The sequence below is a fragment of the Chlorocebus sabaeus genome, chromosome 20, assembly GCF_047675955.1.
Source record: "Chlorocebus sabaeus isolate Y175 chromosome 20, mChlSab1.0.hap1, whole genome shotgun sequence".
NCBI lineage: Eukaryota > Metazoa > Chordata > Mammalia > Primates > Cercopithecidae > Chlorocebus > Chlorocebus sabaeus.
In genome coordinates this window covers 13,285,658-13,312,595 of record NC_132923.1, presented here as the reverse complement: position 1 = coordinate 13,312,595, position 26,938 = coordinate 13,285,658, and the positions used below count along the sequence as shown (strand labels likewise).

Genomic DNA, 26,938 nt, shown 5'->3' with positions numbered 1-26,938 from the left:
AAATTGCTTAAGGTGCACCCTTGTGGTAGGCTGCTGGCATGAGTTCTGTTGAGGAAGCATTTGTGTTGAACCTGGGCACTGTGACAGGAGGATGGGAAGGTGCTTACGGTTTATTTCCCTTCCTCCCAGCGCCTCTCTTTCCTCACTCCATCATTCCAGCCCCTCTGCCTGCGATAGTTCCCTTCGTGCCCGCAGTAACTGTGATGCGTGGCAAATGGGTGGCTCCGTAGCTGTGTGGGGCAACTTTCTCAGCACACAGCTGCCCCGAGACGCTTTCAGGGTGCACTTATTCTCCCTCCCTTCCTCCTCCCAACTGCTCTGCTCCCTTCTCTTCTTACACAGATGAAGCAAAGGGAAGCACCCTCCGGAGGCCCAAGGATGGGGAGACGGGGGGAACCCAGGACACAGAGGTGAGATGGGGTGAGGGGTAGAGGCAGGTAAAGAACGAAATCTTAATTCGCATTTCAATGACATTTTCCTCAACTTTTCCTGTCCTTCCCCATCAGGTTGTTAGCCAGGGGCCTGAGAAGGGATGAAGGAACTGCAGTCCCGGCTCCCTCCGTCAGGAAGAATGTTTGGGGTGTTGGCCTGGAACGCTGATGAGTTGATTTCCTGCTATTTCCACAGCATAGGTTGACCAGGGAGAAAAGAAAAGTGCAAATTTCTGTAACTCCTGCCCTGCTTCTCACAAACCATGCGGTGCTGAGCCTAGAGCTCTGTCCCTGAGGAAACAGCTCTCGCCTCCTTCGCCAGCCACTCTCCCAGCCTCTCTGCCAGTAGTAAATCTGCCTCATTCTCCCAGAAATTGAGTCTCTAAGAATCTCTCCCCTATCTAAACCTCACAGGCAAGCAGTCCCAGCTCCCTTCTGCAACCCTCAGGCTCAGCTACTGCCCCCCATCCCCCACTTCGTCACTCCCTTCCCTACGCTGGGTTCCTTTCTCTCTGCTTTCTTACTACCTCCCTGTCTCCCAACAGAAGCAGCCAATCCCCAGCCTGCTCTAGAGCCACGCCATATATGGAGAGGTTGGAAAGAAACCCGAGTAAATGCGGGAGCGAACACACACACACACACACACAGAAAATCATACACGTTCATGCACACACACGCACACAGCAGAGTTTGACCGCCTTTCTGCACGTGACCCTGTGTCTGTTTGTCTCTGTGTGTGACACAAGTCCCACCGTTCCTCCCCCAGCTCACCCCACCCACAGAATGAGGAGCCTGTTTGCTATTCCCCACCTTTAGTCATGCCCCAGGAGACCATCACTCCAACCCGTTGCCTCTGACCTAGATTCCCTGCACTAATTACAAACCTAACGAGATCTAACAAACACCCAACTTAGCACAGCTGAGACCCTCGAGGTCAATTAGTGCAGCCCAGCTCTGCTCAGGAAATGAGAGATAGAGCCAGAAAGTCTTGTACATGGCCCACCCCAACCTCACCCCAACCCTAGGGTTGGAAGCAAGGATGGGGAGAATGCAAAAATTAGCAGGACCAGTTTAAAAACGTGATTTTGGAGGCTTAATAAGTATGAAGAACACACTTGTTAAGTGCATTAAGGTTGGGGAGCAATTGGAGAATACAGATTCCCAACTCCTCCTGAACTATCAGAAGTGTAGAGGCTGGTGCAGCTACAGAAACCATGGACATAAGGCGGCTTTCATAAGGACTTAATATGAGGAAAAGGAACTCATAGAAAAGCAAGTAGCACTAGAACTCTTGACCTGTGTCATGGTCTCCGACGCCGAATCCCTTCTCCTCTTTGCTTCCTGCTATAGGCAAGTTGGGGTTATCACCCCTGTCCTTCCTGCTGGTTTGGGACGGCTCAGAAATCACCCCTTTCTTTCAAAAATACTAGGCTCATGCCGGTTCTTGCTTTCCCTTCTTCCAGATATTAAAGCCATGACAGCAAACAGCCCCTTTCTTCTAAGGTTCCTGACTTCAGGTGGCAAAACAAGGCAATGGCATAGTCTCCTGTCCTATGTCCTTGGCATGCAGGTCAGTTGTCCTAATACCATCCCTAATGTTTTTGGCTCTATCAAGGTTGGGAGGCAGGGAGGAGAACACTAGTGGAATGCTCTGTGCACAAATAGGGAAGTGGACTCAAAAACACAATATTCCTCTTCCCCCAGCCTCCACCCAGCTCTGGCTGCAGAGGGCTGCACTCCACCATTACCGTGCCTCATGCACAGTCCAGACTTATACAGCAGCTGGAAACCCTGAGGGCAAGACGATTCCAAGAAGTACCAAATCTGTATGTTGATATGTTGTCCCAAATTTATTTCTCCAGCCTAAATTTCCCTCTCTAGCACTTAGAGCTAAGTGCCAACTTGACATCTTTACCTGGGTATCTAACATGCATCTTAAATGTACGATAAATGTAATAGGTGACTAAATGATCCTCAGTGAACCAGCCCCCCTCCATGCTCCTTTGCAATATGAGTTCACTGTTTCTGCCTTTTGAGTTGCTCTCTCTTCAACTGCTGCTTGAATCTGGGTTTGCCGGTGACTTGTTTTGCCCAATAGAACAAAGAACATGTACTGTGTACGTTCCAGTGCCTAGGCCTTAAAGGGTCTTGTAGTTTCCACACTTTTACTCTCTTAAAAGTCAGGTGCTTATAAGAAGCCTGGGCGAGCATCCTTGCTATGAGACCATGAAACCACATGGATCTGTCCCAGCATCCAAGCCTCCAGTCAGACACAGCTGGAGCAGCACACAAGCAAGACGAGAGACTAGCTGCTCAGTCAGCCCCCAGAACTGTGAGAAACTAACAAACCATTGCTGTCTTAAGTCACTAGGTTTTGGGGTGGTTTGTCACTCAGCAATAGATACTAGAACAAAGATTGTTTCTTGGAAGTGGGATGCTGCCTTCACTAAAACCTGAAACAAGTGGCATTGATCTTAGGACCCAGCAGCAGACAGCCTAGAAGGGCAGCAAGGAGACTGTTACAGAGTCTGGATGAACAGGGAGAAAACTGCTCTCAGAGGCGGGAGAAAGACCACCCATGTTATATGGTGGTAGAATCATTCACAAAATTGTCACCTGTGGTGTCTTGGGAGCTAGAAAATATACCTAATAAATTTGTTGGAGGTAGCTAAAGAGACTTCCAGGCAGAATGTTAGAAGTAGCAACAGGCTTTTCTTAGCTGTGATTGATAAGGCATTGCAGGAAAGAGGAACTGAAAAAGGAACTTTTCAGTTTGCAAGCAGAATTTGACGGAAAGATAATAGAGCCCAGAACAGTCTCCAGCAAGAAACACTTTCACCGGTGGTAATTTATGAGAATGAGCTAATGGCAGGGACCACCTGGCCAGTGAAACGATTCAGGCCTTTGAAAAGTACAGAGGTAAATTGTACCCCATAAGGATGTACAATTACAGTGTGTCCATTTTTAACATTAAAATTAAAACACACCAAAAATGCACAGGAGAACAAAGCACACAATGACAAAGGAATTGGCTGTTACTCAGCTGCACTGGTATCGTACAGAGAGAAGGAAAGGCCGTTAGCAAACAACTGAAACTAAGTGTGAGGGCCAAGGGCTTCTTTGGTAGCAAAGGGATCGCCTGCAATGGAAGAACAGTAAAAGATAGAACTCAGAAATTGATAGCAACCAGGAGCTTCAAAAACTAGCACTTAGAGCTAAGTGCCAACTTGACATCTTTACCTGGGTATCTAACATGCATCTTAAATGTACGATAAATGTAATAGGTGACTAAATGATCCTCAGTGAACCAGCCCCCCTCCATGCTCCTTTGCAATATGAGTTCGCTGTTTCTGCCTTTTGAGTTGCTCTCTCTTCAACTGCTGCTTGAATCTGGGTTTGCCAGTGACTTGTTTTGCCCAATAGAACAAAGAACATGTACTGTGTACGTTCCAGTGCCTAGGCCTTAAAGGGTCTTGTAGTTTCATCTACAAGGCAGGTAGCTGAGGTAGGCTGAGGCAGGTAGCTAGAACCCTTAGCCAAGGTAGATCCGCCCTGTCAAGATCAAGGCCCTGGCTGAGAAAACTTGGGCTGGGATTCCAACACACAGAATGGGGACATCTGGTACGTTGGATGGTGGAGATCCCTGAAAATTTTGGTTCCCAGGATCCTCTGACCCCACATACCCTGCTAAGAGGACCCACCCCTCTCTGTTAAGAGCCAGCACCACCTGCTGCCCAGGAAAGGCAACGCAGAGATCTCTCCCTGAAACATAACAGGAGTGTCCCTCCAGATCGGCCCCATCTCCTCTTCTGGCTGCCAGAATAACTGAGCATAAGTCACAATGTAATTCAGAGCCAAGAACGTGCTGGGCCTTACAAGGAAGAAAGGAACTAAACCCAGCATGTAGGAGCAGGAGCAGGGGAGGTGCCCATGGACCTAGAATTTTTTTTGTTTTTTGATATGGAGTTTTGCTCTGTCCCCCAGGCTGGAGTGCAGTGGCACTATCTCTGCTCACTGCAACCTCTGCCTCCTGGATTTAAGTAATTCTCCTGCCTCAGCCTCCCGAGTAGCTGGGATTACAGGCAACACTCCACCACACCCAGCTAATTTTTTGTATTTTTAGAGGAGATGGGGTTTCACCATGTTAGCCAGTATGGTGTCAATCTCCTGACCTCGTGATCAGACCACCTCAGCCTCCCAAAGTGCTGGGATTACAGGTGTGAGCCACCACTCCCCACCTGTTGTTTTTTTCTTTAGACAGTCTCCCTCGCTCTGTCACCCAGGCTGGAGTGCAGTGGCACAATCTTGGCTCACTGCAACCTCCGCCTCCCGGGTTCAAGCGATTCTTGTGCCCCAGCCTTCCAAGTAGCTGGGATTACAGGCACCTGTCACCACGCCCGGCTAATTTTTGTATTTTTAGTAGAGACGGGGTTTCACCATGTTGGCCAGGCTGGTCTCGAACTCCTGACCTCAAGTGATCCACCTGCCTCATCCTTGCAAAGTGTTAGGATTCCAGGCGTGAGCCACTATGCCCAGCCGGACCTAGAGTTTTGAGAATATCAGAATAGAAACCTGGATAAGAAAGTTTCTTAATTTGGGGGCACTTTCTTGGGATACAGGATTTACACTCCAGCAAGGACCCCACAAAATAGTTCAGATATATGAATATTAGTGTGCTCCTAAAAGCCTTGAAAAAGTAATAACCCATGCAGCACAATTGAAATGCTTGAATTTCAATGCTTCCTCCACATCAGCAGTGGAGGAAGAAATTTAAAAGTTTAGGAAAGTGGACGTGTTGGAATGTATTATTTGAGGTCTAAAGACTCACCATGGGATTATGTTCCATGGAAGGCACACATCCTTTACTGTGGCATTGGTGAGGGTGGTACCAGCATCAATAAACAAAATGGGAGATGTACAGACAGTGGGGCCTCCCCTCCGTAGGCCAGGGATGAAGATAGGAGAGGTCATAACAAAGCTGAGATTATTGATAGCAATGGAAATAACCAATCCCCTCCCCAGTGCCAAGCAATAAAGGCCAGGTGGCAACAATAGAAGCCAGGAGGTCACAATTCTCTTAATGACCAGCAAAGTCAAAGAGCCGGTCAAGACCAGGTGCGGTTCATGCCTGTAATCCCAGTGCAAGGTGGGAGGATCACCTAAGGCCAGGGATTCATGACCAATCTGGGCAACATAGTAAGACCTGTCTCTAAAAAAAAAAAAAAAAAAATGTTTTAATTAGCCAGGCATAGTTGCATGTGCCTGTAGTTCCAGCTACTTAGGAGGCTGAAGTGGGAGGATCTCTTGAGCCCAGGGGTTGGAGGCTGCAGTGAGCCTCCTAGGCTGGTGCCATGGCACTCCATCCTTGTGACAGAGTGAGACCTTGTCTCAATAAATAAATAAATCAGTCAGTCAGTCAAGGGGAAATTAAGTTGATTACTAGAACATGATATCCCTAGGGATAAAATTAACAGCCAACAAGAGCAAATCAAACAAATGCAAGATTAGGCTGAGCACAGTTGCCCCCGTAAAAAGTCTTGAAGCAGAGAAATTGGAAGCCTTGTGCAGTATTGGTGGAAATGTAAAATGGTGAGCTGCTGTGGAAAACAGTCTGAGTGTTCCGAAAAACTTAAAAATGGAATTACCATATGATCCAGCAATCCCACTTCAAAAGTATTGAAAGCAGGGTCTTGAGATATTTGCACACCCATATTCACAGCAGCGTTATTCACAACAGCCAACAGGTGGAAGCAACGCAAGTGTCCATTGATGGATGAAAGAATAAATAAAATGGGAAATGTACATTATTCAGCCTTAAAAAGGAAGAAAGTCCTGTCACATACTACAACATGGATGAACCTTGAGGATATTATGCTAACTGAAACACACCAGTCACAAAAAGACAAAAATACTGTATGATTTTATTTATATGAGACATCTAAAGCAGTCGGATTCATAGGAACATAAAGTGGAATGGTGGTTGCCAGGAGCCAGGGGCAGGGAGAAATTTGGAGTTGTTGTTTAATGGGTATGGGGTGTCAGTGTTGTAAGATGAGCAGCTCTAGAGCTCAGCTGCACAACACTGTGAATATACTTAAAACTGTGGAACTGTACACTTACAAATTGGTAAGGTGATCAATGTTGTTTTGTGTGTGGTTTTCTTCTTTTTTGGGGACGGGGTCTCACTCTGTTGCCCAGGCTGGAGTGCAGTGGCACTATCTCTGCTCACCACAAACTTGACCTCCTGGGTTCAAGTGATCCTCCCACCTCAGCCTCCCAAGTAGCTAGGACTACAAACATGCACCACCACACCCAGTTAAAAATGTTATGTTTTTATCACAATTTAAAATAAAATATATGTTTTAAGAACACTGAAAAAAAGTAATGCTTCCTTCTCATTTCCTAGACCTGCAACATTTTTCAGACCTGAAATGGAAAATGTGGCAGAGTCCCCAAGAGGAAGGTCCTTGCAACATCACAGCAAGTGTGCACTGTAATAATTCCACCAGTCCTGGGTGACTGTCACCTGGGAGAGGAGGGATATCCAGACATGTTGAAGACTACTAGACACGGGGTCTGAATGGCACTGATATTCAAAGACCCGAAATGTCATAATGGCCCCTGTTACAATGACGGGTTATAGGTCAGGTAAAATGGGGATTCTGGCTGATGTCCAGCTTCAAGTGGGTCCACCAGGGCTCTGGCCACACCTGGTGTCATTGCCCCAGTCCCTGAATGTATAACTGGGATTGGTATATTCAGCAGTTGAGGAAGCCCCCATGTGGGGCCCCTGCTTTATGCTATAAGAGCTATCATGGTGGGTAAGGTCAGTGGAAGCCTCTGAAATTGTGTCCCTCTCCCCTTCACCCAGCCAAGATAGCAAATACAAAATAATATCTCATGCCAGATGGAAGATAGAGATCATTGCCACCCTTAAGTACCTCAAGGATGCAAGGATCATGGTCTGTATCATACCTCTGTTTAATTCACCAGCCTGGCCCCTGCAGAAAAAACATGGATCCTTGGAAATAACCCTAGACGATTCCCAGCTCAGCTCAAGCCTCGAGTGATCATGCTGGGTGTGGTATCATTGCTAGAATATATAAATATGGCTTCAAGTACATGACATTTGGCCATTGATTTGGCAAATTCATTCTTCTTTATCTCGATCAGGAAAGAGAATCAGAAACAGCATTCACATGGGCTGGATGACAATATTCGTTTAGATTCCCCCCACCCCTAGGGTTGTTGTTAACTCTCCCAATCTATGTCATGATACTTCCCACAGAGTATCACAATGCTCCATTCATCAATGACATTAGGCTAATTTGGGAGAATAGCAAGAGGTAGCTGGCACCTGAAAGCCTCGGGAAGATACATGCAGTCTAGAAAAAGACATAAACTCTCTGAAGATTCCAGGACTTGCCCCTTCCATAAAGTTTTTTGGAATCCAGTGGTCAAGGGCATACTAGATCATTGCCTATGAAACAAAAGACAAAATGCTGCATCTTGCATGCACAAAGAAGGAACTACAATGCCTGGAGGGTTCTGGCGGCAAACATATTCCACGCCTGGGAATACTGCTCCAGCCTGTATTCTAGAGGATGAAGCTCTATTTGAGCCTGGGGCAGGGATATGGATGGAGCCTGATCAACAAAAGGAGCTAGAACTGCTCTTGGACAATAAGGCAGGAAGGAATATGTGTGAAACTCAGGTGAGCCACTTGGGCATCTCTTGGTACTCTTCATGTCCAGTGGTAACCTGAATGGCAAGTGCAGCCCAGCCTGTGAAGGGTGAAGTGATCAGGGACTCAGAGCCTCTGAGGAATCAGGGTTGTGCTACACCGCTTGGTAAGCTATCAAGACCAGCAGAAATGACAGTGGTGTCATCTCTAGCAGAGAGGGAGAGTGGAATTTAGAATGGATAATGGAGGAGGGAAATGATGTTACCTATTGCAAGATCAACTGCAGCAACAGCCTGTGGTTATCCCACTGACCTCCCTTCTCCCTTATCTAAGTCCCTTCAAGAAAAGAGCCCACTGAAACCCCGGAAGAGCTACCCCTCGACGTATGTGGAAATGTAGATCCACATGGTACAAAAGGAAGACTGTGGTAGCCATGAAGGTGCCTCACTTGGATTTGTCTTCAAGAAAGAACTTGCTGCACAACTGCAAGGAGGACAGTTAGCTGTCAGCCCCAGCTGTTAGTGCTGAGGGATCTGTCTCAGTTTTCCAATCAAGGCACACTCCTCTCAGCAGGCCCTGGCCGGTGACTGAACAGAGTAGAGGGGCTCTTAGGGCCTGGACATTTCTGCCCTATGCAAACCCCTCTAATGAAACACATTTGCTCTGGAGTTCCCCAATATGTTGCCCAAGAGTCTATCTGCATTTCAGTCTGAGGCTCTCCTTGCTGAACCCTGCTTCCTGTCCCCTCTCATAGGCACTCCCTTTTAGGCCTCTTACACTCCTCATTCAGCATCTGCTTCCCAGAGGAGGCAGCTGACAAATCTTTCTTCCTCTTGCCTACCCCATCCCCAACATCTGGAGTCCATCAGCAAGGCTTTTTGGTTCTACCTTAAAGCATAGCTGGAATATGACCATTTCTCCATCTCTCCTCAGCCAGCTCCTTCCCTACATAGTCTCCTGGTGAGGTCTCCCTGCCTCCCCTCATTCCCGTTCAGCAGCTGGAGTATCTTCTTGTATGTATGTGGGTGTTTTTGTTTTTGTTTTGTGTGTGTGACAGAGTTTTGCTCTTGTTGCCTAGGCTGGAGTGCAATGGCTCACTGCTACCTCCGCCTCCCAGGTTCAAGCGATTGTCCTGCCTCAGCCTCCCAAGTAGCTGGGATTACAGGTATATGTGCCACCACGCCCAGCTAATTTTGTTTTTTTTTTTTTTTTTTTTTTTTTTTGGTAGAGACAAGGTTTCTCCATGTTGGTCATGCTGGTCTCGAACTCCCGACCTCAGGTGATCCGCCCACCTTCACCTCCCAAAGTGCTGGGATTACAGGTGTGAGCCACTGTGCCCAGCCTGGAGTGTCTTCTTAAAGCAGTTCATCTCACTTGCCTACTTAAAACCACCCTCACTTCATGTCACTCTTAAAAATCCAAATATTTTCTCTGGCAAATAAGGCCCTTCTCTGCCAAACACAGTGGCTCATGCCTGTAATCCCAGCACTTTGGGAGGCTGAGGCGAGCAGATAGCTTGATCCCAGGAACTTGCCCCACCCCTGGGCAACATGACAAAACCCCATCTCTACTAAAAATACAAATAAATAGCCAGTCATGGTGGCGCACACCTATTGTCCCAGCTACTTGGGAGGCTGAGGTGGGAGGATCACTTGAGCTGGGGAGGTCAAGGATGCAGTGAATCGAGATTGTCCCACTGCACTCCAGCCTGTGCGACAGAGTGAGACCTTGTCTCAAAAAAGAAAAGAAAAAAAAAGGACCCTTCTTCTTCTGACTCATGCATATCTCCAACCTTATCCCCAAGCCAGACACACAGATCTCTTCTCTGTTCTGTACATACACCAAGCTCTTTCCCACCTCAGGGCCTTTGCCTTTGCTATTCCTTCTGCCTAAATACCCTTGTTCTCTTTTTTAACTTCTTTATTCAAACATCAGTTCTTAGGAGCCTTCTCTGGCCACTCTGTCTTGAGAGGCACCCCTTCCAACAGAATTGTTACCTTATCATTCTGCTTCCCTCACAAGAGTGATCACAGTCTAATTATTCTCCTCAGTTGCCTCTTCATTTTCTCTCTCCCTGAGTAGAATAGAAGCCCCCACAGAGCAGGGCCCTGACTTACCTCCCCAATACCTAAATTCGATCTTTATTTGTGTAATGAATGATTGAAGAAAGCCTTACCTAACACATGTACCTCACCACATTATCTCCACCATTTAGTTCCATTGTAATAAAAGTAATACCTTTTGATGGTCCTTTACAGTTTTAGATATCATGTTCTTGTTTGCTATCAATAGCTCTCTCACACATACACTATTTAATTTTTGATCTTCATAATTAACCCTGTGAAGAAAATAGGACAAGTATGATCCCCAAATTAAGGATTAGAAAAATTGAAGCTGGCCAGGTGCGGTGGCTCACACCTGTAATCCCAGCACTTTGGGAGGCCGAGGCAGGTCAGGAGTTTGAGACCAGCCTGGCCAACATGGTGAAACTCCGTCTCTACTAAAATTACAAAAAAAAAAAAATTAGCCAGGCGTGGTGGCGGGCACCTATAACCCCAGCTACTCGGGAGGCTCAGGCAGGAGAATCGCTTGAACCCAGGCGGCGGAGGTTGCTGTGAGCTGAGATCGTGCCATTGCACTCCAGCCTGGGCAACAGAGCGAGAATCCGTCTTAAAAAAAAAAAAAAAAAAAAAATGAAGCCGAGAGACGTAACCAAGCTAGAAAGTGTCAAAAAGCGTCAAAATCTAAATCTAAAAGCAGGCCTTGGGGAACGCAGTGATGTCTGACCACAACTACCTGGAGGCAGGCCAGACTTCACAGGGTAAGGAACGACTCCTCTACCAGGCCACCCTCACTTCAGACACCAGTAGCCAGTTCAGGGTTTGGTTCCACTATCCCCGCAGGTTTGATAATTTGCTACAATGACTCACAGTACTCAGGGAAGCACTATACTTATGACAAATTAATTAAACTTTTTTTGCAGCAAAAGGGTACACATCAGAACCAGCCAAGGGAAGAGATCCAGAGGGCAAAGTCTGGGAAGAGCCACACGGGAAACTTTGGGCACCTTCTCCTGTGAAATTCCAGACATCACTGCCCCTCCCAGCTACGAGGTGTGACGGTGCTTGCGAGTGCTGCCACCAGGAAAGCTTGCCCAAGTCTTTGGTGTCCAGAGCCGTTGCTAGAGCTTGACCACATGCTGCCTGCATAACTGACCTTTGCTCTCCAGTCCCTATGGGGGCTGGAACTGATACGGCGTGTTTCAAAGCCCCCATTATAAATCACATCATTCAAGCATATGGTGGCCAAGCTCCTCAGGCAAACAATGTCATTCCTATTGGGCAGGACATTCCAGGGGCCTAGAGATCATCTCCCAGTAGCCGAGGGCCACAGCCAGACCTCTCTGAGTAAAATCAATTCACTACACAGGGGAGTTGTACTCCTGTGCTTTTTTTTAAATTCAAGATCGAGTGCTCCAAACACACTGTTCTGTTTAATCTTTGCTCTCTTCTTTGACCTGTTTCTTCTTTTTCCGAGTTGGCTTCAGGTCACATGTTGCTCTGGAGAACCGAGAAGGGTGAGCAGACACCAATCATGACCCCAAACAGCAAGAGGACAGAAGTAAGTGAAGTCTTTATTATCAAGCAAGGAATATGTTGTTTACAAAGGAAATTATTATAAATAATAATTTATATTAGTAGTAAGGAAAAGACCAAAGCAATGCCGGGCAGTGACGTCAAAGTAACATAATACCGAAATCTACTTGACATTCTCTGATAATATACCACAACACTATAGCCTGTAATTTCCTACAGATTAATATGCCAAGAAGGTGCCAGTTACTTATTGAAATGTAAAATTCAGATAATTTCACTGGTGTGTGGAGGGAGCTTATGCACATGGGTATATATACATGTGGCTACTTTCTCTCTTATTTTACAGAAGTCCATTGTGGTTTTTTTGTTTGTTTGTTTGTTTGAGACGGAGTCTCGCTCTGTCACCCAAGCTGGAGTGCAGTGGCATGATCTCTGCTCACTGCAACCTCCGCCTCCTGGGTTCAAGCCATTCTTCTGCCTCAGCCTCCTAAGTAGCTGGGATTACAGGCACACACCAACACACCTGGCTAATTTTTTTGTATTTTTAGTAGAGATGGGGTTTCACCATGTTGGCCACGCTGTTCTCAAACTCCTAACCTCATGATCCGCCTTCCTCAACCTCCCAAAGTACTGGGATTACAGGCTTGAGCCACCATGCCGAGCCTTCATTGTGATTATTAACTCACAAGCTGTCATCACACTGTCATCAAAAACATTTATTAAGTCTCCAAATTGCAAAGTATGTTTTGTCTTTGTAACTTTGTTTATTTACCTTTCTCCCAACTAAATGGTGAGCAGTTTACACAGGTGCTCAACAAATGTATTTCAATGAATGTCTACAAGAGGTTAACTAATTTGAATTTTTAAAAACAAATTACACAGCACAATAGAAGCATAATAAAAGTATAACAACAATAATGAACCTATAAGAAGGCATTGAAGTTGCTGCCCAGAAAGTCAGGTTCCCGTTCCAGTTCTGCTTCTTAGTTGTTTGACATTGGGCAGGTCTCCATTCTAACATCTATTTCCTCATCTGAAAAATAGAATAACTCATATTTGCTCTACTTACCCAGGAGACTACTGTAAGAATCAAATGAGTCCATCAATTTTAAGGTGTTTTACAAACAATAAAGTATTTTGCTGATGTTATTATTTCTTTTTGTTGTTGTTGTTTTGAGACGGAGTCTCACTCTGTTGCCCAGGCTGGAGTGCAGTGGTCTGAGCTGCCATCTCAGCTCACTGCAACCTCTGCCTCCCGGGCTGAAACAATTCTCCTGCCTCAGCCTCCCAAGTATCTGGGACTACAGGCGCCCACCACCACACTGAGCTAATTTTTGTGTTTTTAGTAGAGACAGGGTTTCGCCATGTTGTCCAGACTGGCCTCGAACTCCTGGCCTCAGGTGATCCACCTGCCTCGGCCTCCCAAAGTGCTGAGATTACCGGTGTGAGCCACCGCGCCCGGCCTGCTATTATTATTTCAACAGAAAAATTATTTTAGAAGTGGCATGCATTTTACTAGGATGCAAACCATGATTGGGGAGACAGACTCAAGAATTCCAAACCTGGGCAGATTGAGGTCAGGGAAGCTACCTCTCATCTCTTTAGTCTTGAAGTAGTCTAGAAGTAATCTACTCCTGGTCTCTGCTGTTTATTATTTGAGCCTCAATTTCTTTCTTTTTTTTTTTTTTTTTTTTTTTTTTTTGAGACGAGTCTTACTCCGTTGCCCAGGCGAGAGTGCAATGGCACGATCTCAGCTTACTGCAACCTCTACCTCCCAGGTTGAAGTGATTTTCCTGCTTCAGCCTCCTGAGTAGCTGGGATTACAGGTGCATGCCACCATGCCCAGCTCATTTTTGTATTTTTACTAGAGACGGGGTTTCACTGTGTTGGCCAGGCTGGTCTTGAACTTCTGACCTCAGGTGATCCACCCATCTCAGCCTCCCAAAGTGCTGGGATTACAGGCATGAGACATGGCACCTGGATCTTTTTTTTTTTTTTTTTGAGACAAGGTCTCTCACTCTTGCCCAGGCTGGAGTGCAGTGGTGTGCAGCTCACTGCAATCTCCGCCTCCTGGGCTCAAGGAATTCTCCTGCCTCAGCCTCATGAGTAGCTGGGACTACATGCATGCACCACCACACCTGACTTTCATATTTTCGGTAGAGACGGGGTTTCACATGTTGGTCAGGCTGGTCTTGAACTCCTGACCTCAAGTGATCCTCCTGCCTTGGCCTCCCAAAATGCTGGGAATACAGGTATGAGCCACCGTGCCTGGCCCTCAGTTTCTTTATATCATTCTCTCTGAGCCTCATTTATGTTATCTGTAACATGGTGATAAAATGTGCCTTGCCACAGAAGGTTTGCTAGGGGGTTCAAATTAGACGATTGTTGCTAAAGTCTCTTTAACAGCTATAAAGTACTATACAAATGTAAAGAAATTTTGTATGAATTCCCTGAAGGCGATGAACTTTCAGATATAGTTTCAGTAAAGCACAAATGCTGAGAGTATGGGAGGTTAACATTGGCAGTCACATCCCAGGAAAGAATAGAACATTTTGGTATCTATTATCTTGGGTTGGATTACATATTGCCTTAGAAACTCCATTCTGACAAGGCCTTGCAAAAAAGTAAAATGAAACATGGGCCCTTTCACATACATTGACTCAATAAATCTTCCCAACACTGTGCCAAGTGGGAATTATGATGCCCATTTGACTGATGGGGAACTGAAGCTTGGAGATGTTGAAACTTACCCAAAATTATGCAACTGGCAAATGGCTGCATAATCTTGGGTAAAACTAATTTCTCCAGCTCCAGCAGAAAAGTTAAGAGCATGCTTACATGAAAAGGAAGAGCTGGCCGGGCGCCTGTGATCCCAACACTTTGGGAGGCCGAGGCGAGCGGATCACCTGAAGTTGGGAGCTTAAGACCAGCCTGACCAACATGGAGAAACCCCATCTCTACTAAAAATGTAAAAAAATAAAAATAAAATAAATTATCCAGGCGTGGTGGCGCATGCCTGTAACTCAGAAGGCTGAGACAGGAGAGTCATTTGAACCCGGGAGGCGGAGGTTGCAGTGAGCCGAGATCACATCGTTGCACCCCAGTCTGGGCAACAAGAACAAAACTCCATCTCAAAAAAAAAAAAAAAAAAAGAAAAGAAAAGGAAGAGCTAGTCGGGGGTGGCCTTAAACAAATGGCCCATTTCTCATTCCTCCCTGACACAACTTTCTACTCAAGCCAGCAAACCTCTTCTTTTATTTCACAAATACTTCACAAATACGTCTTTTCTTTTTTTTTTTGAGACGGAGTCATGCTCTGTTGCCCAGGCTGGAGTGCAGTGGCACAATCTCAGTTCGTTGTAACCTCCACCTCCCGGGTTCAAGCAATTCTCCTGCCTCAGCCTCCCAAGTAGCTGGGATTACAGGCACATGCCACCATGCCCAGCTAATTTTGGTATTTTTAGTAGAGACAGGGTTTCACTATGTTGGCCAGGCTAGTCTCGAACTCCTGACCTTGTGATCCACCGGTCTTGGCCTCCCAACATGCTGGGATTACAGGCCTAAGCCATTGCGCCCAGCCAATACTTCATATTTCTTACTATGGCTGGGGTGCCCAGAGAAACAACTATGACAACAGGTGGATTTAGGATACAACAGGGTGATGTCTGTGCACAGGCAGGAAGGCATTTTTACCGAAGCGGAGTGTGATCAATGTTCACAGCTGTGGCAGCCTGCTCCCCTGAAAGATCTTTAATTGGAGAAGAAGTGGCTATGGACAGCTTCACTCTGACCCTGTTAGACATGCCCAGTTCCTAAGTCACATCCCAGTTCTACACATAGACTCAAGGGTCTGCAGAAACACCCATTACTCTCCCACCTCCCTCCTCATAAATATGTTCATCCTACGGCCTAGAAGAGTCAAGAGTAGTCCGTCAGACACAAAGACACTAGTGGTCTCTGTTTATGTATAAATCTTTTTCACCACCTAGAATTCTTCCTTCATTATTTTGTGTCTCTTCCCTCAATTTAAAATCTAATTTTAAAAAATCTAACTCAAATATCAAAAATTAGAAACAGCCCCAATGTACATCAATTTGGAGACCAATTTGGCTGGTTGTGGTGACTCACACCTGTAATCCTAGCACTTTGGGAGGCTGAGACAGGTGGATCGCTTGAGCCCAGGAGTTTGAAACCAGCCTGAGCAACAGGGTGAAACTCCAACTCTACAAAAAAAATACAAAAATTAGCTGGGTGTGATGGCACACACCTGTAGTCTCAGCTAATCAGGAGGCTGAGGCGGGAGGATACTTTGACCTCAGGAGCCGGAGGTTGCAGTGAGCTGAGATCACGCCACTGCACTCCAGCCTGAGAAACACGAGACCCTGTCTCAAACAAACAAACAAAAAAAAGACTAGTTTAAATAAATAGTGAGAATGCACATTCAAACAACGGACTATTAAATAGTTATTCAAAAGAGCAAAGTAGGCAGGACATGGTGGCTTACACCTGTAATCCCAACGCTCTGGGAGGCCAATGCAGGAGGTCACTTGAGGCCAGGGTTTGAGACAAGCCTGGGCAACATAGGGAGATCCCATCTCTCTAAAAATTTTAAAAATTATTTGGGCATGGTGGCACACCCCAAGTTAGTCCTAGCTACTTGGAGGCAGGGGCAGGAGGATCCCTTGAGCCTAGGAGTCTGGGGTTACGGTGAGCTATGATTGCACCACTGCAATCCAGCCTGAGCGATAGACCAAGGCCCTGTCTCTTTAAAAACAAAACCAAAAATAGATGTAGCAAGACTGCCAAAATACAATGTTAAGTGAATTAGTAAAGGGAAGAGCAAAGTGTATAGTATGTTCCAATTTTTATAAAAGATAAAAATTAAATATAGGCTTACAGTGGCACAAAAAGCTCTAGAATACACAATAACTGTTAAGAATGGCTGACTCTGGTTAAGGAGACAGTTTTTTTTTTTTTTTTTTTTTTGAGACAGAGTCTCGCTCTGTCGCCCAGGCTGGGGTGCAATGGCGCGATCTCAGCTCACTGCAAGCTCTGCCTCCCGGGTTCACGCCATTCTCCTGCCTCAGCCTCCCGAGTAGCTGGGACTACAGGCGCCCGCCACCACACCTGGCTAATTTTTTGTATTTTTAGTAGAGACAGGGTTTCACCGTGTTAGCCAGGATGGTCTCAATATCCTGACCTCATGATTCACCCTCCTCAGCCTCCCAAAGTGCTGGGATTACAGGTGTGAACCACCGTGCCCAGCCAAAGGAGACACTTCATTGCATGCCTTTAGTGCTGTTTGAATTTTACCATGGCATATATTACTAATTCAATTCAAATGAAACAAAACAACTTTAACTAAATATGTTTTTCTATCAAAAGCTTTACTTGTCCACCCTACTTCCTAAATATCTCCCAAATCTGATTACCACCCGCTTCCCACTGCCTCTGCCCCAGCCCAACTACAGGAGTGAACCATGCTTTGCTCCTGAATTCCAAAATCTCAGGGGCATGTTTTCCTTTAAAACATAATTGTTTAAAAAGAATAGCACCTGGTTATCCAGACTATTTAAACTGAAAACTATCAAAAGGCATATTACCAGTCACACCTGCCTGCAAGCTCTATCCTGCATTACAGAGCTGTTTGAAGGTCAATTTTGAGTTGTTTGCCCTGAGTGCCAACATTGCTACTCGTGGTTTTGCGTCTACAGGTTCAGGCCATCAACCTCTCTCTCTTCAACGACTGCAACAGTCTTCTAATTAGTGTCACTAACTCTACTGTTTCGTATGCCCACACTGCAATCAGAGTGATCTGAAATTTTAAATCTGGCTTGGCGTGGTGGCTCACACCTGTAATCCCAACACTTTAGGAAGCCGAGGCGGGCATATCACCTGAGGTCAGGAGTTCAAGACCAGCCTGGCCAACATGATGAAACCCCATCTCTACTAAAAATACCAAAAAAAAAAAAAAAAAAAAAATTAGTCAGGCATGGTTGTGGGCGCCTGTAGTCCCAGCTACTCAGGAAGCTGAGGCAGGAGAATTGCTTGAACATGGGAGGTGGAGGTTGTAGTGAGTCGAGATCGCGCCATTACACTCCAGCCTGGGCAACAAGAACAAGACTCCGTATCCAAAAAAAAAAAAGTAAAATTTAAAATCTGATATTTATAGTCCCCACTGCCCTTGAGTTAGAGTCCACCTTCTTTAACACAGTTTACAGGGCCTCTGTGATCCTAGCCGCTTCTTTCTTTAGCCTTGTCCTTCCTCTCCATTCCCCTTATAGACACCTCAGGGCCGCCCCATGCTCTAAACTCCAGCCATACTGCATGCTGTTTGCTCTTTAGGGATCCCCACTACTCCACAGCTTGACAGCAGAGCAGTAACCAAAATATATGCTCAGGGAGGCCAAAGAGATGAAGCTGCAGCTGCTTTTTTTTTTTTTGAGACAATCTCATTCTGTTGCCCAGACTGGAGTGCAGTGGTGCAATCTCGGCTCACTGCAACCTCCACCTCCCAGGTTCAAGCAATTCTCGTGCCTCAGCCTCCCGGGTAGTGGAACTATACAGGTGCACCATCACGCCCAGCTAATTATTTTTTGTATTTTTTTTGTAGAGATAGGGTTTTGCCATGTTGGTCAGTCTGGTCTTGAACTCCTGGCCTCAGGTGATCCACCCACCTCGGCCTCCCAAAGTCCTGAGATTACAGGCGTGAGCCACTATGCCCAGCCAGGCTTGCTTCTCTGAGTCGTACCCTTCTGTTGGAACAAGCATCCTTTCCATTAAAAAGCAATAAATCTCCTCTTATTTAAGTGGCAGATGGTTAAGACTGTTACTTTTGCTTTCAGCAATCCTCTAGAAAAAGAACGAACTTTAAGATTGAGAACTAACTTCTAGCAGCTATGCAGAAGTTGAGAGGCGACTCGTATTCTTTACCTCAAGACCTCCACAAAGGCCCCTTCTGTCATGGAGTCAAAATTCTAGTGACCCAGGTTCATCCTCAAATGTGTAATGGCTTTCCAAGCCTACTTGGAAACCTGTAAATCACTTGGACTTCACTTCCCCTCCCACCCTGGGTCCTCCACCCCACCTTGCTTTGGTTTTGCTTGGGGAGAGAGTGGTCTCTAGCCAATATGCCTGTCTCCCTGTCAGTCTGCAGGATGCTCAGCAGGGGCACTCCCTGAACATACCTGCTCCCACAGCATGTGCAAAGGCTTCACACTTGGATTGAGGGTTATACATTTCTTCATGGACATCCCCAAACAACACAGAACAGAGACAAGGTTTTGTGGTCCTTTTGGAATGTCCACACCATTCCCATTCTTCAAAATCTGTCACACTTCCAGATAGCTCCAGTGAACAATGAACTCTCCCCCTATGCAGTAGCAGTTGATTATTCGATTTTAACACTGAATTATATATTCTCTTGAACTGTTCTCTAACAACTATGAGGCATTTTCAATGGAAGTTGAATGGAAAAATATAAAACTGGGAGTAAAAAGATCTGGCTTCTAGGCCAGGCGCAGTGGCTCATGCCCATAATCCCAGCATTTTGGAAGGCTGAGGCGGGTGGATCACCTGAGCTCAGGAGTCCGAGACCAGCCCGGGCAACATGGTGAAACCCCTGTCTCTACTAAAAATAGAAAAACTAGTCGAGCGTCATGGCAGGTGCCTGTAATCCCAGATACTCGGGAGACTGAGGCATGAGAATCGCCTGAACCTGGGAGGCGGAGGTTGCAGTGAGCCGAGATCAGGCCATTGCACTCCAGCCTAGGCAACAGAGCGAGACTCTGTCTCAGAAAAAAGCTCTGGCCTCTCAAGAGGCTACCACTAACTCTCTGTGTAACCTTGAGCAAGCCAACGTTCTGGGCCTCAGTGCTCCCCACAGAGTAAGAGGAGGACTGCTGATCTCTAAGGATCTTCCATGGTCTATGGGTTTATGACTCGAAACCCCTCAAAGTGCAGGAACACAAGCCACATCCCTTCTCAAGGCCAGACACATACTAGGAGCTCTATTAATACCTGAATAAAAACCACGGATGAAGAACTTGCCTGGCCCTGGCCTTTCTATACCAAACCAACACGCCACGGATCGTTGGGTCTTCCCTGGGACAGACCCTCAGAGCCTGCAAGTGATTCTACACCTTCACTGGTACAGATCTATTATTCCTTAGCTTAGACTTCCGTCTCTCCAGATCAGCCTTCAGGAAAACTAGGAAACTATCAATAATGATTTCAATTGCTGGCTTCAAATTCACCTTATTTCTCCTACCCCAGTACACCTTTTTTGGTGGCAGCACTTAGATTCTCATTCAGAAAACAAACACATTCATGTTGTACCAGTGATTTGTTGGGGAAACTGCCTCGGCCCCACCACCTGGATCCCCCATGTTCCTACCAAGTAAGCCAAGTGACCATGCGAAGAACTGACTGACACACAGAGGAAACTAATAAACAAAAACAAATAAAAGCAAATACCTTTCCAGGGATCTCACTTGGAAAACCAAGTATAATGGCAAAAAACAAAACACACAAAAAACAACCAAAAAAAAAAAAAAAACCCTAATGTTTTCAGCGTTGGGGATGTTGGGGGTGTAGACATCTCAAGAGCTGGTTTCCGAAGGCACCGCACCCCACACAATGCGCTACAAGAGCCTCCCGGCTGCTGTGTCAATGAAGCCTTTCAGGCCCTCCACACTGCTTCACTTGTTCCCTAAAGTAGTGCTTTCTGGAAGCTAAACTCTCAGCTGGCAAGAACAGTGAACTCTGTGCCATTTGTCTGTCAACTCCTTTAAAAAGAAAAACCTCCTGTACGGCTGTCTTGTTTTGCATTTTCTATTCTGTACTCCAGTACGCATAACGACACACAGAGGAGGCAAGGCGCTCTTTTAAAACCGTGAAGAAAGAAGAAATGTGAAAGCACCCAGAAGCCTCTGCTTTCAGCTATTAGAGAAAAGTTTGCATCCCATAGAAACCAGCGCTAATTAAAAAAAAAAAAAAAAAATGTTAGTCCTCAGCCCTGGGAATCAACAATAAGGGACTCTTCAGGGTATGGAGTAACAAAAAAATTCAAAAACAAAAAATAAACATGCACAGCCCATCTATCTTTTCCCAATCAAATAATACAGTCTTCCAAAATGTAAAAATAGAAATATTTTCACATGTGAATTTTACCTCAATAAAGTAATTTTTTAAAAACCTTTTTGGCTGGGTACAGTGGCTCACGCCTGCAATCCCAGCCCTTTGGGAGGCCGAGGCGGGCGGATCATGAGGTCAGGAGTTCAAGATCAGCCTGGCCAAGATGATGAAACCCCATCTCTACCAAAAATACAAAAAATTAGCCAGGGGTGGTGGTCCACACCTGTAATCCCAGCTACTCGGGAGGCTGAGGCAGGAGAATCGCTTGAACCCAGGAGGCAGAGGTTGCATTGGGCCAAGATTGAGCCACTGCACTACAGCCTGGGCAATAAGAGCGAAACTCCATCTCAAAAAAAAAAGAAAAAAAGAAAAAAAAAGAAAACAGGAAGTGCCTTCCATAATTCCAAATACAGTATTGTTAAATATTAATGTATTATGTCCAAATAGTTCGGTGAATTTCAAGTTTTCATCCAGATGAGTGGAGTTCTTCAAATTCATTCAACTAATAAATATTCCTTGAGCATCTACTACATGCTAGGCATTTTTACAAGTAACAACAAAAGTAGACAAAAATTGCTGTCTTTATGGACTCTGTATTCTAGTAGAGGGCAGAAAAGTCAGTGACCGATAAAAGCCAGTGACCAACACTTGCGTTTTTTAGATGACTTATTCTTGGGTATTTAAAAGAGATCTTGGGCCGGGTGTGGTGGCTCACACCTAATCCCAGCACTTTGGGAGGCCGAGATGGGCGGATCACGAGGTCAGGAGATCGAGACCATCCTGGCTAGCATGGTGAAACCCCGTCTCTACTAAAAATACAAAAAAAAAAATTAGCCAGACGTGGTTGCAGGCGCCCGTAGTCCCAGCTACTCGGGAGGCTGAGGCAGGAGAATGGCATGAACCTGGGAGGCAGAGGTTGCAGTGAGCCGAGATTGTGCCACTGCACTCCAGCCTGGGCGACAGAGCAAGACTCCGTCTCAAAATAAATAAATAAATACATAAATAAATAAAAGAGATCTTGGACCGAGCGGTGGCTCGTGTCTGTAATCCCAGCATGTTGGGAGGCTGAGGCGGGCGAATCATCTGAGGTCAGGAGTTCGAGACCAGCCTGGCTAACATGGTAAAACTCCGCTTCTACTAAAAATACAAAAAATTAGCCAGGCGTGTTGGCACATGCCTGTAATCCCAGGTACTCTAGAGGCTGAGGCAGGAGAACTGCTTGAACCTGGGAGCGGGAGGTTGCAGTGAGCTGAGATTGTGCCATGGCACTCTGGCTTGGGCAACAAGAACGAAACTCCATCTGAAAAAAAAAAAAAAAAGATCTTGAAAGGAAGTTAAAAAATTATACGAGTCTGTTATTTTCCTAGTCTTTTCTCCACTCCAAAGGAAGATACACCTAATGGGTATTCCTTACCACTACACCAATCAGGACCACTGGAGTGAGAGGGAAAGAAACTATACAAGGATGTGTTTAAAGCTCATTACTTAAACAAAATGAAAACATAAGATCCAGAGAGTTCTTTTTATATTTGTTTAAGAGCTTCAGAAAGGCTGGGCAGGCTGGCACATGCCTGTTGTCCTAGCTACTTGGGAGACTGAGGCAGGAGGATAGCTTAAGCCCAGGAATTTGTATCCACCCCGGGCAACATAGTGAGCCCTCATTTCAAAAAAAAAAAGGAAAGAAAAAAGGGTTTTAGAAAATATAATCTGATGCAACAGATTATAGAGTTTTGCATTTTTAAAAAATAGATCTAACTGATAAGACAGCAAAAAATGAATATGCGGAACCCAGCAATTTCATTCCACATACACACTAGAGCAGTAATCAGCAAACATTTTCTGCATAGAATTAGATATCAGATATTTTAGGCTTTGAACACCAGCCAGTCTCTGTTACAACTACTCACTAGGCCTGAAAACAGCCTTAGGTAATATATAAATGCATGAGCATGGCTGTTCCAATAAAACTTTACTTATGGACACTGCAACTTGAATTTTCATGTGTCATAAAATATTAGTCTTTCCATTTTTAAAAGCCATTCAGAAATGTAAAAACCACCTTAGTGTCTGGGTCATACAAAAAAAAGGTGGAAGGTCCACAGGCCAGACCACGGTTTGCCAATCCATGCTTTAAAGGACTCTTACAGGCCAGGCACAGTGGCTCACGCCTGTAATCCCAGCACTTTGGGAGGCCAAGGTGGGCAGATCACATGAGACCAGGAGTTCAAGACCAGCCTGGCCAACATAGTGAAACCTGTCTCTACTAAAAATACAAAAATTAGCTGAGTGCGGTGCCGCGTGTCTGTAATCCCAGCTACTTGGGAGGCTGAAGCACGAGAACCACTCGAACCCAGGAGGCAGAGGTTGCAGTGAGCCGAAGTCGTGCCACTGCATTCCAGCCTGGGTGACAGAGCAAGAGTCTGTCTTAAAAATAAACAAAAAAAAGGAACTCTTACATACGCATAACTCAACTACATATGAGAATGTTCATAACATAATTATGTGAATTAGCAAGTATGCAGTTACCAAAAATGTTGGTAGACAAAAACTGGAGTTACATGTATCAACATGGATGATCTTACAAACGTATTTAAGAGAAAATACAAATTACAGAAGAACAGTTATAATGTCATTTATGTACAAATTTTAAATACGCAGAAATTATATATTACTGGGCATATTTAACATATATAATAAAAGTCTGAAGAGGCCATGCATGGTGGCTCATGCCTGTAATCCCAGCACTTTGGGAGGCTGAGGCAGGTGGATCACTTGAGGTCAGGAGTTCAAGACTAGCCTGGCCAACATGGCGAAACCCCATCTCTACTAAAAATGCAAAAATTAGCCAGGCGTGTTGTCGTTCGCCTGTAACCACAGCTACTCAGGAGACTGAGGCAGGAGAATCACTGAACCTGGGAGGCAGAGGATGCAGTAAGCTGAGATTGCACCACTGCACTCCAGCCTGGGCAACAGAGTAAGACTCTGTCTCAAAAAAAAAAGGAATGTTCCACATCAAACTCATTGACCTGGAAATGACGGCAGCAGGGAGGCAGGAGAAGGATACAATTGGAGAAGGGTGCACAGGGGGCTTCAACTGCATTGTTGATGTTTCATTTTTTAAGCTGAGTGACAAGTAGATCAATGTCCATTCTTGATACCACTGTGTACCTTAAATATTTAATAATACATAAAAAGAAATGCGCAGTTTTGGGTTTTTTTGGTTTTTTTTTTTAGATAGAGTCTCGCTCTGTCACCCAGACTGGAGTACAGTGGCGTGATCTGGGCTCACTCCCAGATCCTGAGGAGCTGGGACTACAGGTGTGCACCACCATGCCTGACTAATTTTTGTATTTTTAGTAGAGATGGGGTTTTACCATGTTGGCCAGGCTGGTCTCAAACTTCTGCCATCGTCTCCCAAAGTGCTGGGATTACAGGCATGAGCCACTGCGCCCTGCTAGGAATGTGTAAATTTAATGTGAATTTAGCAAATGGTTTGTCCTATTTGAGGGCACAGGTGAGGTCAACTTTTATTAACATATCCAGAAACTTGGTTTGAGCCTAGATTTCTGACACTAAAAACAAAAAATGCTTCATTTGTTTCTTTTTTTTCTTTCTTTTTTTTTTTTTTTTAAGAAACGGAGTCTCGCTCTGTCGCCCAGGCTGGAGTGCAGTGGTGCAATCTTGGCTCACTGCAAGCTCTGCCTCCCTGGTTCATGCCATTCTCCTGCCTCAGCCTCCTGAGTAGCTGAGACTACAGGCACCCACCACCACACCCAGCTAATTTTTGTATTTTTAGTAGAGACGGGGTTTCACCGTGTTAGCCAGGATGGTCTCAATCTCCTGACCTCATGATCCGCCCGCCTCAGCCTCCCAAAGTGCTGGGATTACAGGCATGAGCCACCGCGCCCGGCCTATTTGTTTAGTTTTTTAAAATTGGACTGAACCTTAGGAGAAAACAGAAAATTGTACTGCGTTATTGCATAGCTAGCTAATGTAAATAGCTGCAAGCAACAAACCAGGTATTATTGATCCGTTTCAAAAGAGCTGAGTCAGGCTGGACTTGGTGGCTCATGCCTGTAATCCCAGCACTTTGGGAGGCCGAGGCAGGTGGATCATCTGAGGTCAGGAGTTCGAGACCAGCCTGGCCAAGATGGTGAAACCCCATGTCTACAACAAAAAAATACAAAAATTAGCCGGGCATGGTAGCGTGTGCCTGTAGCCCCAGCTACTGGGGAGGCTGAGGCACAAGAATCGCTCGAACCCGGTAGGCGGAAGTTGCAGTGAGCCGCACCGAGATTGCACCACTGCACCCCAGCCTGGGCAATAGAGTGAGACTTCGTCTCAAAAAAAAAAAAAAAACAGCTGAGTCAGATTCTGACTTGTCTAATGAACTCAGTCATGATGTTTTCCCTGTCTGCTCCAAGTTCCCCTGTTCCAGACACATCTCCCACAGCATTATAATGATCTACATGCCCTAGGAATAGCGACTTTCCATCATCTGCCTCCTCAGAGCAAATAGAAGTGTAAGTGGCAATGACGTTAGTGTTTCTGTGTGTGAGAACCTAGTGCGAAGTTTCCCCTTTCTCTGGCAAAAGCTCACAAGCCACTATTATAGAGAAGCAGAAGAAAAACCGCTTGTTCTGCTTTTCCTGACCTCAGAAGCAGCAGTTGTTAAAACTCTTAAAAAAAAAAAAAAAAAGATGGGGTCTTGCTGCGCTGCCCAAATAGGTCTCCATCTCCTGGGCTCAAGCGGAGCTGGGACTGCAGGCACACCACCACACCAAGCAAAACTGTCTTTTGATTTAAAATTACTTAAATGCTTCTTTAAGGGTCTCCTGTAGTCACCTAGCTTCTAGTTACCTAAATCACCAGCTTTTTTTTTTTTTCCTTCAAAGACCCCCATAGTAACATCTGTTGCAACTATCAGGCAGGCACTGCCCTCTAGTGTTTATACTTTTATAATAAAAATTTTTAAACCCTACCCTTTTAACTGACCTCAAAGCATGGAAAATCTGTCAAAAATTAAATAATATCCTATTAACCCAAGATTTTTCACCTTCACGCTACTGGCATTCTGATCATCCTGTGTTGCAGGGCTGTCTTGTGCACTGTGGGGTGTTTGGCAGCACCCCTGGCGTCTGCCCACTTGATGCAGTAACTCCCACACACACCCCAGTGTGACACCAACACCTCCGGACATAGGTCAGTGTCCCCAGGGGAACAAAATCACCCCTGCTTGAGATCCACTGTATTAGCCTAAAGGTTGTCTAAAACATTCACATTAGACCTGAAAATTATAAGGGAAAAGGGCTTCTCTGGGCTAATTCCTTTGAGTGAGATAAAGAACTTCATTTCTGCATGAAAAACAAGGAAGTAGAGAATTAAGATTTTCAGCTCCCCACCTCCACTTTCCCACAAAGTCCTGTCCATTGGGACATTTTTACACCTTTAGTTTTCTGTTCCAGCTTTACCTCTTAGACCTCTGCACTTCCTTTCAAAGTGCATCGCAAACAAAGCTTGCCCTTCTAGCCAAATGCAGAGAATGTGGTAGGGAAAAGGAAGAAGGGAGGTCTGAGCATTTGTACTCGATAAAAGGGCTCTCACCGGATGCGGTGGCTCATGCCTGTAATCCCTGCACTTTGGGAGGCAGAGGTGGGCAGGAGTTCAAGACCAGCCTTGGCAACATGGCAAAATCCCATCTCTACTAAAAATACAACATTAGCCGGGTTCGGTGGCAGGTGCTTGTAATTCCAGCTATTCTGGAGGCTGAGGCACAAGAATCCCTTGAGCCTGGGAAGCAGGGAGGCTGCAGTGAGCCAAGATTGCCCCACTGCACTCCAGCCTGGGCAAAAGAGCAAGGCTCTGTCTCAAAAAAAAAAAAAAAAAAAAAAAAAAGGGAGGGGGGGCTCTAGCAAAGCACTGAAGCTCAGCATTAATAATGCAGCCAACCAGGAACCTGTATTGATTGTCAGCGTAATACGAAAATTCTTATAAAATATCAAAATAAGTTTCAAATCTGGCTTTTAGAAAGATATTTAGGAGGGTTTATTCTAATCTGCTATGAATGATTATTCCTCATACAAATGCATTATG

At 45.5% G+C, this 26,938-nt stretch overlaps 1 long non-coding RNA gene across 1 annotated transcript; it reads left to right on the top strand.

Annotated features, from left to right (window-relative positions):
• The first annotated feature begins 416 nt into the window (after nt 1-416).
• LOC140709465 (uncharacterized) lies at nt 417-20,915 on the top strand. The gene is made up of 3 exons (XR_012089955.1): nt 417-2,001; nt 2,136-11,736; nt 18,556-20,915. It is a non-coding gene; the product is annotated as an uncharacterized lncRNA (long non-coding RNA).
• Nucleotides 20,916-26,938: the final 6,023 nt, after the last annotated feature.